Source organism: Pseudophryne corroboree, chromosome 3 (genome assembly GCF_028390025.1).
Source record: "Pseudophryne corroboree isolate aPseCor3 chromosome 3, aPseCor3.hap2, whole genome shotgun sequence".
Lineage (NCBI taxonomy): Eukaryota > Metazoa > Chordata > Amphibia > Anura > Myobatrachidae > Pseudophryne > Pseudophryne corroboree.
Window position 1 is genome coordinate 250,832,422 of NC_086446.1, and position 14,833 is coordinate 250,847,254.

The 14,833-nt window shown below is 43.7% G+C and overlaps 1 long non-coding RNA gene across 3 annotated transcripts in view; it reads right to left on the reverse strand.

Annotated features, from left to right (window-relative positions):
* LOC135057662 (uncharacterized) overlaps nucleotides 1-14,833 on the reverse strand; it is a 75,893-nt gene that overhangs the window by 12,380 nt on the left and 48,680 nt on the right. Inside the window, exon 1 of one of the 3 annotated variants that reach the window (XR_010244278.1) lies at nucleotides 4,282-4,376. The exons of the other annotated variants lie outside the window; for them this stretch is intronic. This is a non-coding gene — a long non-coding RNA (uncharacterized LOC135057662). Of the gene's footprint in view, nucleotides 1-4,281; nucleotides 4,377-14,833 lie in introns of those variants that run through there. 3 annotated transcript variants of the gene reach the window in all.

The window sequence follows — 14,833 nt, forward strand, 5'->3', positions numbered from 1 at the left end:
CACTTCAGATGAATTAAAAGCAGGAGTTTTACGAGTAGTGCAAGAGAATGCTGCCACCTTTAGTAAGAATGCATCTGATTTCGGAAAGGTAGATCGCATTTGGCATTATATTCCAACGGGAAATGCACCACCCATAAAAGAACGATATCGTCCACTTGCTCCAGCTCTATATCAACCGGTTCGCAAGATGTTAGAAGAGATGAAGGCTTCTGGGGTAATTTGTGAAAGCTATAGTCCATGGGCCGCCCCGATCGTACTGGTCCGAAAGAAAGATGACACTCTTCGCTTTTGTGTAGACTATAGAAAATTAAATCAAGTAACTCATAAGGATGCATACCCGCTGCCGCGTATTGAAGAGTCATTTGCGGCACTAAAATCGGCCACCTATTTTTCAACCCTTGATTTAACAAGCGGGTATTGGCAAATACAGATGGCCCCAGATGATCGAGAAAAAACGGCTTTCACCACACCCATGGGGTTATATGAATTTGAGCGTATGCCATTTGGACTCTGTAATGCCCCAGGGACATTCCAAAGAGTAATGGAACATTGTCTAGGTAATAAAAACTTTGAAATGGTACTGCTATATCTTGATGATATTATCATTTATTCCAAGACCTATGGAGAACATTTACAACACCTTCAGTATGTCTTCCAGCGCCTCGCTGAATATGGCCTCAAGGTAAAGCCATCTAAGTGTCATTTGCTAAAAACAAGCGTACAATACTTGGGGCATATTGTGAGCGCTGCTGGTATTATTCCTGATCCCGAGAAAATTGCTGCCGTACAGAGTTGGCCTATTCCAAGTACCATCAAGGAAGTACGGCAATTCCTTGGTTTTGTGGGATATTACAGAAGGTTTGTCGAGAAGTTCGCTCATGTGACCGCGCCTTTGCATGAACTACTCAGAGGAATGTCTAAAAATCAACTTGGAAAGAACATGAAAATAAATTGGACTCCGACTCAACAAGCCGCGTTTGAGAAATTGAAAGATTTGTTGACCCAGACCCCTATACTGGCATACCCTGATTATAGTCAGCCTTTCCATCTCTACACGGATGCCAGTAATCAAGGCCTTGGAGCAGTATTATCCCAAACTCAAGATGGAAAAGAACGAGTCATTGCGTACGCTAGTCGAAGTCTAAGAAAAACCGAGCGTAATGATGCCAATTATAGCGCTTTTAAATTAGAATTCTTGGCGTTAGTATGGGCGGTCACAGAAAAATTTAAAAATTACTTGGCTGCTACTCCCTTTACCGCCTTCACTGACAATAATCCATTAGCTCATTTGTCAACGGCTAATTTGGGAGCATTAGAGCAGCGTTGGGCTTCTCGGTTGGCCAATTTTCAATTTGTCATCAAATATCGAAGCGGTAAAAGTAATTTAAATGCTGATGCCCTGTCAAGAGTACCAAGAGAAACAAAGCAGGGATGTGATGAGGAAGGATGGGAGGAAGTAGAAATGCCGGCTTTCCATGCCATGTTAACCTGTCAACCAGTTGTCGTCACCCGAACTACTGGTATATCGAAGTCCGAAAATCAAGTGGCATTGGAGAATGGACCAGAGGAAAATTGGAGGCAAATACAACAAGAGAGCCCTGTGCTGGAGCAATTGAAAACTCTCTTGTTCCGAGGAAGGACGATGACCAGAGAAGAGAGATTAAATGCTGAACCCGAACTTCTCAAACTCTGGAGACAGAGGGAACATCTTAGAATCTGTAAAGGACTTATCATCCGCCGTGGAGTCCACCCTAAAACGCACCATCCTATGACCCAAATTGTGATACCAAAAGAGAAAAAGAATTCCCTATTATACAAGTACCATGACCAGTCTGGACATTTTAGTACTCAGAAAGTAGAAGCGCACTTGAGGAAGCGATTCTTTTGGCCTAATATGAGACAAGACATTGAAGAGTGGTGCGTGAACTGTAAAAATTGTGTTCTGCGGAAGCAAACTTCCTCCACTCAGAAGGCTCCCCTCCATCCTATCATTAGTCATCATCCATTAGAAATACTGACCATTGACCATGTAAAGTTGGAATCCAGTCGAACTGGATATCAATACGCTATTACCATGATCGACCATTACACCAAATTCGCTGTAGCTCTACCCATAAAGGATCTGTCAGCAAAAACAACAGCAGAGCTATTGTGGAGAGCTTTCGTGCGGCCCTATGGATACCCAGAAAATATCTTGACGGATCAAGGTCCAGCGTTTGAATCCAAATTGTTTAAAGAACTGTGTAACTTATACGGATGTAAGAAGTTGCGAACAACTGCATATCACCCTCAGGGTAATGGGTTGTGCGAACGAATGAATCAAACGTTGATCAATATGTTGAGGGCTATCCCGTTCCCAGAACGGCAAGAGTGGCCTACTTTGCTACCAGAGCTCACATTTCTCTATAACAACGCCGAACATAGCTCTACTGGATATACTCCCTACTACTTATTATTTGGACGAGAGGGAAGACTACCAGTCGATGTTAAGTTGGACCTGCCTCCAGCAGTCATTCAAGAAATGATTCCACAGAGTGATTGGGTGAAAGAACATAGGCGAAGATTGAAGGCTGCTCAAAACATTGTGGATCAAAGAATGGGGAATGTACGACAACATCAAGCTGAATATTATAACGAGACAGCCCGAGCGGAGCCGCTGAAAGTGGGTGACATGGTATGGCGGAAGAAAAATCAACGTATCAGTAAACTCGATAGTCACTGGGAAGCAGTACCTTATTTGATTATCGAAACTCCACACTCCAAGGTAGAGACATACCGGATCTCCAAAGATAAAGGCCAGTCTTTCATAGTAGTCCATAGGAATCAGTTAAAGCGCTGCTCAAATTTGTCCCTGATGGAGGATGAGAAACAGAGTGATAGAGCGGAAATATCCGGTTCATTCACCAATGACGAAATTAATGACCCTATGGGTATGATGAATTGGTGTTGGCCCGTATTGTCAAGCATAGGAATGCCTGCTGCGGAGGGAGCTACACCTGGATCAGAGAGAGTATTATCTGAACTTATAGAGGGAAAGGATTACATTGTTGCGGATCTTCCGTCCCCAGTTGAACTAAGAAGATCGAAAAGAAGCAACAAGGGGATTTTACCTCTCAGATATCAATGTTAATGGTTTACTAAGAAACTTAGATATTCGGCAAAGCTGAAAAGATACAGTAAGATTTTATGTGTTTAAAGTTAACATTTTACTCTTTTTAGTAATTGTTAAAGTATTTACAGTAGATGTACAGGGATGCATGAGGACATGCATAATTCAAGCAGGGATGTATGTAATACCCTTGTAAAACCCAAAGGTAACCCTTTGTTAAGTCCCCTGTCTATGATATGGATTGTGATAAGATAAAGTTATAATGTTCTTGGCTGTACCTTGTGTATATAGTGATAAAAAGAACAGTCTCATTATTGCAATTAGCCTTTCATAGAAGGATAGAGGCATGTTTAATATTAGAACCTTCAAGGAGGGAAGATCGTACTGTCAGCCTGAACGTGAATCTATTAAACTACTTGACTGCCTCACAAAGAGTGGAATTGCTGGCGCGAGGGAAAGAGCAGTGGAGTCAGCTCGTGCAGGGGACCTTTGGCGGGACTGATCCGGGGCTCTGGAGAGAGAGATATAAAAAGGAGAGGACCGTTGGTGCGCGGAGGAGAAGGAGATCGGGACCCTAGCTGCGCGGAGAGAGTAACGCGTCTGCTGAGAGATCACTGACGGACAGCGGGAGAAATAACAAAAGTACCCGATTACAGTGTTCCCCCAGCCGTGGAGTGGAGTCCGGGTCAGAGTGAAGTGCCGACAGCGGTGGCAGACGAGGAGACCTGCGGGAGCTCGGAAGTGGGAGAGCTTGCCGGAGTGACGCCCACCGGGAGGTGGCTGAAGCGGGCTAGACCAACCCGACAAGAGCTGTACTGCAGCCGAGGCAGTGAGTGACAATTGCGGGGAGTGGAGGAGGAGAATCCGGCAATCCCATATAAGGTTAGAGGTGGGCCTGTCAGTGTCACAGAGCGGCCCTCTCTTGAAGGGAAAATAGACCCAGTTTATTATAACCACAATTTCATTGCTACAAACTGACCCTGTATGGAAGGGAAATAGCCTGTGTGACCTAAATAAACATTGCCTGGCCACAGGGAGAATTTATACAGAAGGGGAAAATAGTTCAAAGTCACCAGATAGACTATTTAATTGCAGCTTTTTGCCAGAAATACTTCTTATCAGAAAAATACATTTGCCTAAATACAAACAAGTAAAATAGAAAAAATACTTACCTCAGGCACCACATAGACAGATTAATGAAGAGGAATCTCGACAACTCCTATTGTTTAAATTGGATGGATAAATTCAGATATATAAATTTCTTCATGAAGCTGTAGCGAGAGAAGAGGAGAAAAGAAATTAGTATTCCATGCTCAGGTATTCTTGAGTAATTCTAGCACATTATATTATTATAGGACTAAGCGCAATAAATAGAGACCCTCAAGCGCAGCTAATTCAAGGAGGCAGTACTACAAGCTAATAATTAATCTCATTGGTGATTAGACTGATTTGAACTACGTTAGGATTTACCGCATCTGATAAGATTGCAAGTTACATCAGAGACTTCAACAAGTATGCTATTAGGAGCGCTCCTACATTAAATCCGGCATTTTTGGGAAATACACTTATAACTAATTCCTCAAGGACTTCATGTGCACCAACGGTTTCTGGCCAACAGTTACTGCGCAGTATAGACACTAGGGGAGATTATATAGACAGAAAAGTTTCTAAAAGATACCTAACCATAAACTACTAGAGTAATTGTTGAATAGAATATTATTTATGTTACAGATATGTTTGGTAACTGTGTATTGTGATTGTGATAACCCTAATATTAAATCCAGGTTGTCTCTTCGTAAGATCTGAAGGCGGAGATTTGCTGGAATCGTCAGTGGCTGCACAATAAAAAATTGTTTGATTGATTACGTGTTTGGACATATCTATATATGTACTAGTATATGGTAGTAATTCCTTCTTATGAACTTGTTGTGGTCAAATAATTAATTAATAATTGTTTTCCCTATATATATGTTAACTATAATCCTAACTAACAGTGAGAAGGTATTACATAAGTAGAGGGAAACATAGAGTGAGTGTGTGTTTGAGAGAGAGAGAGAGAGAGAGAGAAAGTATATGTTAACCCTGTGAGGGAAGGGGGGTGGGGATGAGGTGCTACCTGGGAAAAATTAATTGAGGTGGTGGATGGTAGAAATCAAAGGCATGAATGGTTCTGAGTCATGAGGGGATCAGTAGGGGGGGCAATGAGCTGGCTTAGGGGGTACAGTGAGATATGATGATATCAGGGAGGTGTGATATGGGCAGTGAGGTGTGACGCTGGCAGTGAGGTATGATGCTGGCAGTGATGTGTGTTGCTAGCAGTGTGATGAAAGCAGTGAGGTATAATGAGAGCAGTGAGGTGAGATAGCGAGGCAGTGAGGTGTGATGGAGGTAGTCAGGTGTGATGCTGGCAGTGAGGTGTGACACTGGCACTGAGGCATGATGAGAGCAGTGATGTGTGTCGTGGAGCAGTTAGGTGTGATGAGAGCAGTGAGGTATGGTGAAAGCAGTGAGGTGTGATGGGCAGTGAGGTGTGAGAGAAAGCAGTGAGGTGTGATGGGATAGTGAGGTGAGAGGGGAGCATTGAGGTGTGATGCTGGCAGTGAGGTGTAAGGCGAAGCAGTGTTGTATGATGCGAGCAGTGAGGTGTGAGGGGAAGCAGTGAGGTGTGATGGAGGCAGGGAGGTGTGATGCTGGCAGTGAGATGTGATGGGTCAGTGAGGTGTGACACTGGCAGTGAGGCATGATAAGAGCAGTGATGTGTGTGGTGGAGCAGTGATATGTGATGAGAGCAGTGAGGAAGGTGTAAGCAGTTAGGTGTGATGGGGCACTGAGGTGTGAGAGAAACAATGAGGTGTGATTGAGCAGTGAGGTGAGAGTGGGGCAGTGAGGTGTGATGGGGCAGTGACCTGTGAGAGGGAGCAGTGAGATGTGATGCTGGCAGTGAGGTGTGATGAGAACAGTGAGGTGTGAGGAGCAGTGAGATGTAATGCTTGCAGTGAGGTGTTAGGGGCAGCAGTGAGGTATGATAAGAGCAATGAGGTGAGGTGGAGCAGTAATGTTGAGCAGTAAGGTGTGACAGGGCAGTGGCATGTGAGTTAGGACAGTGGCATGTGAGGTGGAGCAGTGAGTTGTATGGAGGCAGTGATGTGTGAGAGGTAGCAGTGAGGGGGAGCTGTGTGGTGTGATGCTGGCAGTGAGGTGTGATGGGGAGCAGTGAGGTGTGATGAAAGCAGTGAGCGGAGCAGTGAGGTGGAGAAGTGAGGCGTGATGGGGCAGTGGCATGTAAGGTAGAGCAGTGAGGTGTGAGGGGGTAGTAATGTGTGAAAGAGAGCAGCGAGGAGGAGCTGTGAGGTGTGATGCTGGTAGTGAGGTGTGAGGGGGAGCAGTGAGGTGTGATGAGAGCAATGACGTGTGATGTGAGCAGTGAGGTGGAGCAGTGAGAGGAGAGGGGGAGCAGTGAGGGTCAGTGACGTGTGAGGGGCAATGATGTGTGAGGTGGAGCAGTGAGGTGGGATGATATTAGTACTGACTGACACACACAGAGAAGACTGACATTATTAGTTACTGTCAGACATAAAGGCATATTGTTGTTGACTGTGGGGAAGTCAGTCAGTCACTCAATAGTAATGTCAGGGCAAGATGCGTCATCGCTTGGAGAGTGATAAAATGGAGAGAGAAAAAGTACCAGCCAATCAGCTCATAACTGTCCTTTTTTAAACACAGCCTATAACATGGCAGTTAGGAGCTGATTGGCTGGTACTTTTTCTCTCTCCATTGTATCACTCTCCAAGCGATGATGCATCTAGCCCTCAGTCTTCTCTGGGTGTCTCAGAGAACACTTTGTCAGTGTGTGCTGACTGTGTAACAGTACACTGACATAAGTGACTGACTGACACACAAACACACACACACACACACACACACACACATATACACACACACACACACACACACACACACACACTGGCGCAGTGCTGACTGACACATACAAGCGTAGTGTTGACTGACACATACAAGCGTAGTGTTGACTGACACACTGGTTTAATGCTGACTGATATACACACACAAAAGCATAGTGTTGACTGACACATAGTGGCAGCATTCTCTTCCTGCCTCCCAGCCTGCAGCCAGACAGTTAATGGCTATCAGCAGCTGCATGCTGAGTGGTGGATCCACCCAACCATCCACTGTATGGAAGCATATGGAGAGACGGTACAGGACCACAGGAGAGGCATGTTATGTTTTTTATTACTTGATTCACGTGAATGAGTGTGTATGGACCCCAGTGCATTGTTTTGCTCAGGGCCTACAATGCTGTTAAGACAGCCCTGGTAAGGGGCACTACTGCTGTGGGCATTATGTGTTTAAACAGCACTATTACTGTGGGCATTATGTGCGTAAGCTGCACTACTGCTGTGGGCATTATGTGGGTAAGGGGCACTACTTCTGTGGGCATTATCTCTAAAGGGCACTACTAATGTGGGCATTATGTATATAAGTGGCACTCCTACTGTGGGCATTTTGTGTTTAAGCTGCATTACTACTGTAGGCATTATGGGGCCGATGTATTAAGCCTGGAGACGGCATAAGGAAGTGATAAACCAGTGATAAGTGTAAGGTGATAAATGATCCAGCCAGTCAGCTCCTAACTGTTAATTTGCACATTGGAGCTGATTGGCTGGTGCTTTTATCACCTTGCACTTACCACTGTTTTATCACTTCCTTATGCCTTCTCCAGGTTAATACATCTGCCCCAATGTGTATAAACTGCACTACTACTGTGAGCATTGTGTGTGTAAGCTGTACTACTACTGTGGCAATATGTGCATAACAGTGACGTGCTGTGATGTGAATGGCTAGGGAGGCACAAATCGGGATGGGTCTGAATGCTGGGAGCCTGTCTCACCCCCTACTCACTGTATATTTCCCCTCACTACACTATGGGGGTAATTCTGAGTTGATCGCAGCAGGAAATTTTTTATCAGTTGGGCAAAACCATGTGCACTGCAGGAGAGGCAGATATAACATTTGCAGAGAGAGATGGATTTGGGTGTGGTGAGTTCAATCTGCAATCTAAATTGCAGTGTAAAAATAAAGCAGCCAGTATTTACCCTGCACAGAAACAAAATAACCCACCCAAATCTAACTCTCTCTGCAAATGTTATATCTGCCTCTCCTGCAGTGCACATGGTTTTGCCCAACTGATAAAAAAATTCCTGCTGCGATCAACTTGGAATTACCCCCTATATGTAGAAAATACTTTGAAAGCTGTGCGCACTAAATTGGAGTGCAGCTAAACAGTAACACATTAAAGTGCATCCACAAACACATTAGAGATAATGTATACAAAGAGAAAGCTGTGTGACAGATAATAGAGCTCTCCAACCACCATAAACCAACCAAAAACACCTTTTGGTGATATACTTCAATATGAAAAATGATTCACCATTTGCAGAAATGCATCTATGGCTATCCTGAAGATGATTAACATCAAAGATATGAATAAGTCCACTTATGCGGTTAGAAGTCCTCCTTAATTGTATCCAAGATGATTGTAAAACCTGAAAAATAAGTACCTCCTAGTCCCTATTGCAGGGGACAGTGTGGAGATACTTAGAGAACACAAATATAGTGTAGAGGCCCTTAGAAATTTAAACACCATTTAAGTGTAACCTTGAAAATAAATGGTGTTTCAATTTTTAAGGACCTCTACACAGGGGCAGATTGGGAACAAAAAGCGGCCCTGGAAAAATTTGTACTAGTGACCCCACATGGGCAGCACCAGAGGTGTAAGGTCTAGCCATGGGCCATGGCAGCAGCACCCTCCCCCCAAGACTTTCCAGATAGTGGGGATGTCCAGCATCAATGGGGAAGTTAAAAGGAAATAAAATTAAATATTATGAGCACATTATATGATACACCTTCAGAATTTAGGAAACTATATAATTCTTTAGAAAGATATATTTTCTTGCTTATTACACCAACCGTATCCCAATCACTATTCACTAAATCTTATGTCAGCCAAGCAGTCAGACAGAGCATACACTAGATCATCTGCAATCACAGGCTAAGTGGCAAAGTAATTTTCATATATGCAAATTATTTTGCATCTTATTCATCATGTCTATAAAAAGGACCACATGTCCTCAAACAAAACAGGCCCCACTGGTGCATCGGCCCACCGGGACTCTTCCCTGTAAACCCTATGGCCAATCCGCCTCTGCCTCTACACTATATTTGTGTTCTGCAAATGGTGAATCATTTTTCATATTGAAGTATATCACCAAAAGGTGTTTTTGGTTGGTTTTGGGTGTTGGAGAGCGCTATTATCTATCACACACCTCACTACACTATGGCACAGTGTCCACTGAGTCTCCTACCTGCATCCCTGTGTCTTCTCTTGTTGCTGTTGACTGTGCTTCGACTACAATGCACTTCCTGGTCACATGACACATCCATATCCATCATGCACAAGGCCCGACCCCACACTCAGAGGCATGCCTTTGTTAGCTCCCTTTCTGTGCAGCGTTGCTGCACAAGGTGTGGCCCTGCCCCTGCTCTGCAAAGCAGTGTCTGACCGTAGAACCAGGGGAGGCTCTGCCTACCTTGACTGCACGTACCTCGTGTATAAGCAGCACTACTGCTGTGGGCATTATGTGTAAGGGGCACTTCTGCTGTGGGCATTATGTGTAGGGGGCACTACTGTGTGCATTATGTGTAAGGGGCACTATTGTGGACATTGTGTGTAAGGGATAATACTGTGGGCATTGTGTATAAGGGGCACTACTGTGGGCATTGTTTATATGGGGGACTGCTGTGGGCATTGTGATAAGGGGCACTATTGTGTGTCGGAAAAGTGAATAAGGGACAGTACTATATGGTGTAATATAAATCAGAGGCACTACGTGCGGTGTAATGTGAATAAGATTGTGCTACTGTGTGACGTAATTTTAATTGGGGTTACTCTTATATGGCCACGCCCCCCTACCTTGTGAGACGACACCTTTTTTTACAAAGCACATCTTCGGGGTCAGCTGTCCCTATGTTAAGTATGTGGGGGAGGGTTTTCAGGGGGGGGACGACAACAAACATTCTAGCACTGGCCTTGGATTCGGTATAAGTTCCATAACCCATGTGTTTTCATACAAGAAATTGGGCTCTAAGGGCAGGTTACTGGGGATTTTGTTTTTGGATGCCTGAGGCAAGCAAAATAACTGCAGGCTGCTGGGATAATAGCATAGCCCTGGGCGAGTCAATTACTTGTGGTCATTTATCACAGCTAATTGAATATCACCCATAATGTTTGTGATTTTATACTGACTCTCTAACCCAGGCTTTTTCAACCAGTGTGCCACGACCAGTTGCAAGGTGTGCCGTAGAGCCAAAGCAGCTTCCTGTACCTTCAGAGTGAACTGTTGGCTTCTTAGGGGATCATTCGTGCTCCGGCCATGACCTATGCCTTGAAAACGATGTGATATCTTAGATCACAGCCACTGCGTCTCACCACCCAGCCAGCCCACCCGCCTGCATACACATCTTCCAGTTCCCGCCTGCATACACAGCTTTCCTTGCCCACCCACATCCACACCTGCCCGACCGCCCACTGCTCAGTATTCGCAGCACTCCACTATGAACAACCCCCGCCACTGAGGGACAGGGAGGAGAACAGCTGATAATATTTGTTATTTTATTTTATATTTGGGGAGAATAAGAATTTATGGATTTATGGGGGGAACAATGTGAATAATTCATGTGTGGAGCTATAGGATTTATGTGGGGAGAAATGTGATTGATTTATGTGTGTAGCAATAGGATTTATGTGGGGAGTAATGTGATTGTTTTTTCTGTGTAGGCCAATTTATTAATTTTTTACTGTGAGGGCCAATGTGTGTATTTTGTTTTTTTCTGTGGGGAACGGATGGTGTGCCTTGGCAATTTTAAAATATTGTTCGGTGTGCCGCGAGTAAAAAAAGGTTAAAAATCACTGCTCTAACCAGTAGGGCTATATATTTTCCTGTGTGTGTGTGTGTGTGTGTGTGTGTGTGTGTGTGTGTGTGTGTGTGTGTGTGTGTGTGTGTGTGTGTGTGTGTGTGTGTGTGTGTGTGTGTGTGTGTGTGTGTGTGGTTTTTTTTTTTACACTTGGTACAGTATGTTTCAGTGAATAGAAAGTTTCTTTACCTCTCTTGACTGGGATAGAATGGTTTATTGGAAGCCCAAGCTAAAAAAAATCCATAATCAGTTATATTTACCTTTTTATTAATATGGCTACTTAATAAACATTTTGTTGTGATTACTAATCAAACAACATATTTATTATTTGATATACTGGTGTGAGGCCCTTAATGTTGCTCTATTTGGATTAGAAAATACTTTTCATGTATCTGTGAAGGTGGATACTGTCTTTACTGCACATAAATAGAGCATTACTGTTTTATGAGATGTATAACCTAGATGGGAGAAAATATGTCAGAGGAGAGGAGGAGGAGAGAAAGTAAATGAAGTTCCTGCAATGTCATTCTGGAGTAATGAGGCATGGACAGAAAATATACCTCTCACATCATCGGATTGAGATGCCAGTCGAAATAGCTTCATTGAAATGTCAGGACACATCCATCAATCAATCACCCACAAGGAAAAACAGCAGCTCTAGTACAGGACGGCTGTTTTGGCGTTTACTAGTGGGCTTAAGAAAGAGCCGATCAGATGTGGTCCTGACATGGGGAGGAAGGTGCTGATATTATGCTTTATGATGGGAGGATCTCAATGTGAATTGAGAACATTTGGGTCTGTATCTGCTGAGACCATTCAGCTGGAAATAAATGGGCTGCTGCAAGTGATGATCAGGGATACAGGAGCACTGTCCACTGGTGACAAGTTTGTGTTAGATCTGAGCATTAGTATTCAGATACATGGGCAAAGCTGCTAAATTTCACTTCTCATTTCCAGATTATTCAATTCAGTTCCGCAAGATGGATCTGGTGCAGTGTCAATCCCCAATGTGATTCTTTTTTCTCTCCTCTTCTCTATCCATCATAACGCATACAGTATGCTGTAAGCAGATGTCACATTATTTGACTCTTTAAAGCACAAGCTACTCACTTTGAGCTTGTTGCAAAGAAGAAAGCACTCTGTGTTGGAACCACTTTGAAAAACAAATGTACTACACTATTTAGAAAAACGTGATTGGACCCCCTCTCCCTTCCCCCCTCCCCCACATACACGCAAATGAAATGGCAGACACGTGTTCGTGAAGGTTTAAAATGGGTAGGGGGGCACTGATTAGATAATTTGCTACCGAAATGGCTTGCCCGGAAGGAGCTAACGGAGTTTGACATGGGGATCATTGTAGGCTGCTCGATTTCATGTTTCCAGGGCGATGCTGTAAGATCTTGAGATGGCAAATGTTTCTGAGAGCAAAATGGAAAGCTGAGTTTTCTGTGCTTCTATAAATTGCTCTCCCCATGTTACTTGTATCGGGAAGCTATCCTGACACAGAGTTGGGGCACTGCTGGGGAAATATGAGATTTCCTCATGGTAACCCCTTCTGTGATAAGAGAAAGCAGTGAAAAGCCCTGTTATCACTGATAAAGTAGGAATCTCAATGTGCTGTCTAAAACGATCTAATCTGATATGCCAGCGCTTGGGATCCCGGTGTTCAGAAGACCGACGCCGGGATCCCGAAGGTTGCAATGCCAACAGAGGTGAGTTGGGGGCTGTTCTTCCCTCTTCCCGACCCCCTAACCCTCCCTTACCGCAGCTTAAGCGTAACCTCCCCCTGTAGTGCCTAACCCTAACCTCCCTGCAGCGGTGCCTAAACATAACCCCCCTCCCCGCAGCCTAAACTTAACCCCCCCTCCCGCAGCCTAAACCTAACCCTCACTCCCCCGCAGCCTAACCTTAAACCCCTCTTATTAAGTTCACCATTAAATAAATCATAGCATACTGTATTGTATAAAGTTGGTTGAGTTTTCCATATCCAAGATAGTGACACCTTTGATTTATAATGGTTCAGTGTTTATCAAACATTGTTTAAAGCACAAAATTATTTAAATTATTATAATTTTTTTTAAATCAGGCTGTGTGTATAAGGTGTATATGAAACATAAATGAATGTCATGTATGTACACAACCTTTGTTTCATGTACAAAAGTATTTAAAATATTGTATAAAATTACCTACAGGCTATGTCTATATGAAACATACATGCATTCTGTATTTAGACCTAGGTCTCCAGTGGCACACTAGGGGGAGGTCCGGGTACCCAGAAATCTCCCCCCTCGACAGACTTTTATTTTTCAATAATTGCTACAAGAGCAGGCACCGTTATTAGGTCCCACGCCTGTGTTGAAAAATGCCACAATTTGCAGATGAGTGGTGAGTGGGCTGGGCCAGTATGATGGTATTCCATTAGAATCATGTCATTTTATCCCCGCTCCCTCCACACAGACCCATGAATCCTAGCATTTTGCAATGAGTGGGAAGGGCCTGAAGACATGGTGCCCGCTCGCGTCCCCATTTAGAACCTGCAACTGCTGCAGTGTGTGTGTGTGTATAGATGTGTGCTATATATATATTCACCTTGACAAAGGGGCGGGACGGCCCCGAAACGTTGGTATGCTGTGATACTGCTTTGGAATACACTTTAAATTGATATAAGATGCCCAGTGCCGCTGCATCTTTTTTATGTTGTCTACACCATTTACCAGAGGGCACCGGAGCAAATAGAGGACCGAGGAGTTAGTGCCGGCCCATGGAATAGGAATACGTATATATATATATATATATATATATATATATATAGTTACGAGTAAAGCGGCACTCTCAGGTCTTCATTCAAGAAAGACAGGACATCACCCCGTCAAGCAACGTTTCGGTTTTATTTCAAAAAACCATCTTCAGGCTTACATAACAGTACACAAACAAAATTCTTACCTATATAGCAGCATATCACCATGTGCAGATCGTGCCAGGTGTGCACAGCGTCCATTTCCGCCAAAGCGTCAATTTCCGCTGACATCACCTGGAACGCAAAGTAACCACTGTGTATTAACCCTTCACCAACAAATCATATTCAAGTGACAGAGACATGGACACATATATTTCAAAAGTCAATAAACACAATAGTGCAAATTAACTAATTCATTATTACATAATGATGACTATATGCAGTCAGACATGTAAGGATACAAATACTTATGCAACGGTGATTGTTTTTGTAGTTAAAAACTAAAACATAACTCATTACAACCAGCCTTTAAAACAAAAAACTGGAGAAAGACAATGTTTCATTTAATCCATGTGGGGCTATGGTATTTAGAAAATAGATCCACCTGGTTTCACACCGCAACAACGCTTTGTTGCGATCACCCCCCCTGCGTCCTTCAGGGATGTGTTCGATCATTTTATACCTTAAGCTAGATAAATTGTGACCCTTAGCTTTGAAGTGCTTGGCAACAGGTTGTTCCGAAACCCTGCCTTCTAGGGCTAATTTGATGGCACTCCTGTGTTGTGCCATCCTCTCTTTGAAGGTACAAGAGGTTTTACCTACATAAAGGAGTCCACATGGACACTTTATGTAGTATACTACAAAACGAGTGGTACAAGTTAGACAGTGTGTTATTTTGATTGCTTTACCCGAATGCGGGTGATAACATGTATCACCAGTTTCCAAGTAAATACATGTTGTGCAGCCTAGGCATCTATAATTGCCAGGCTTTTTACTCA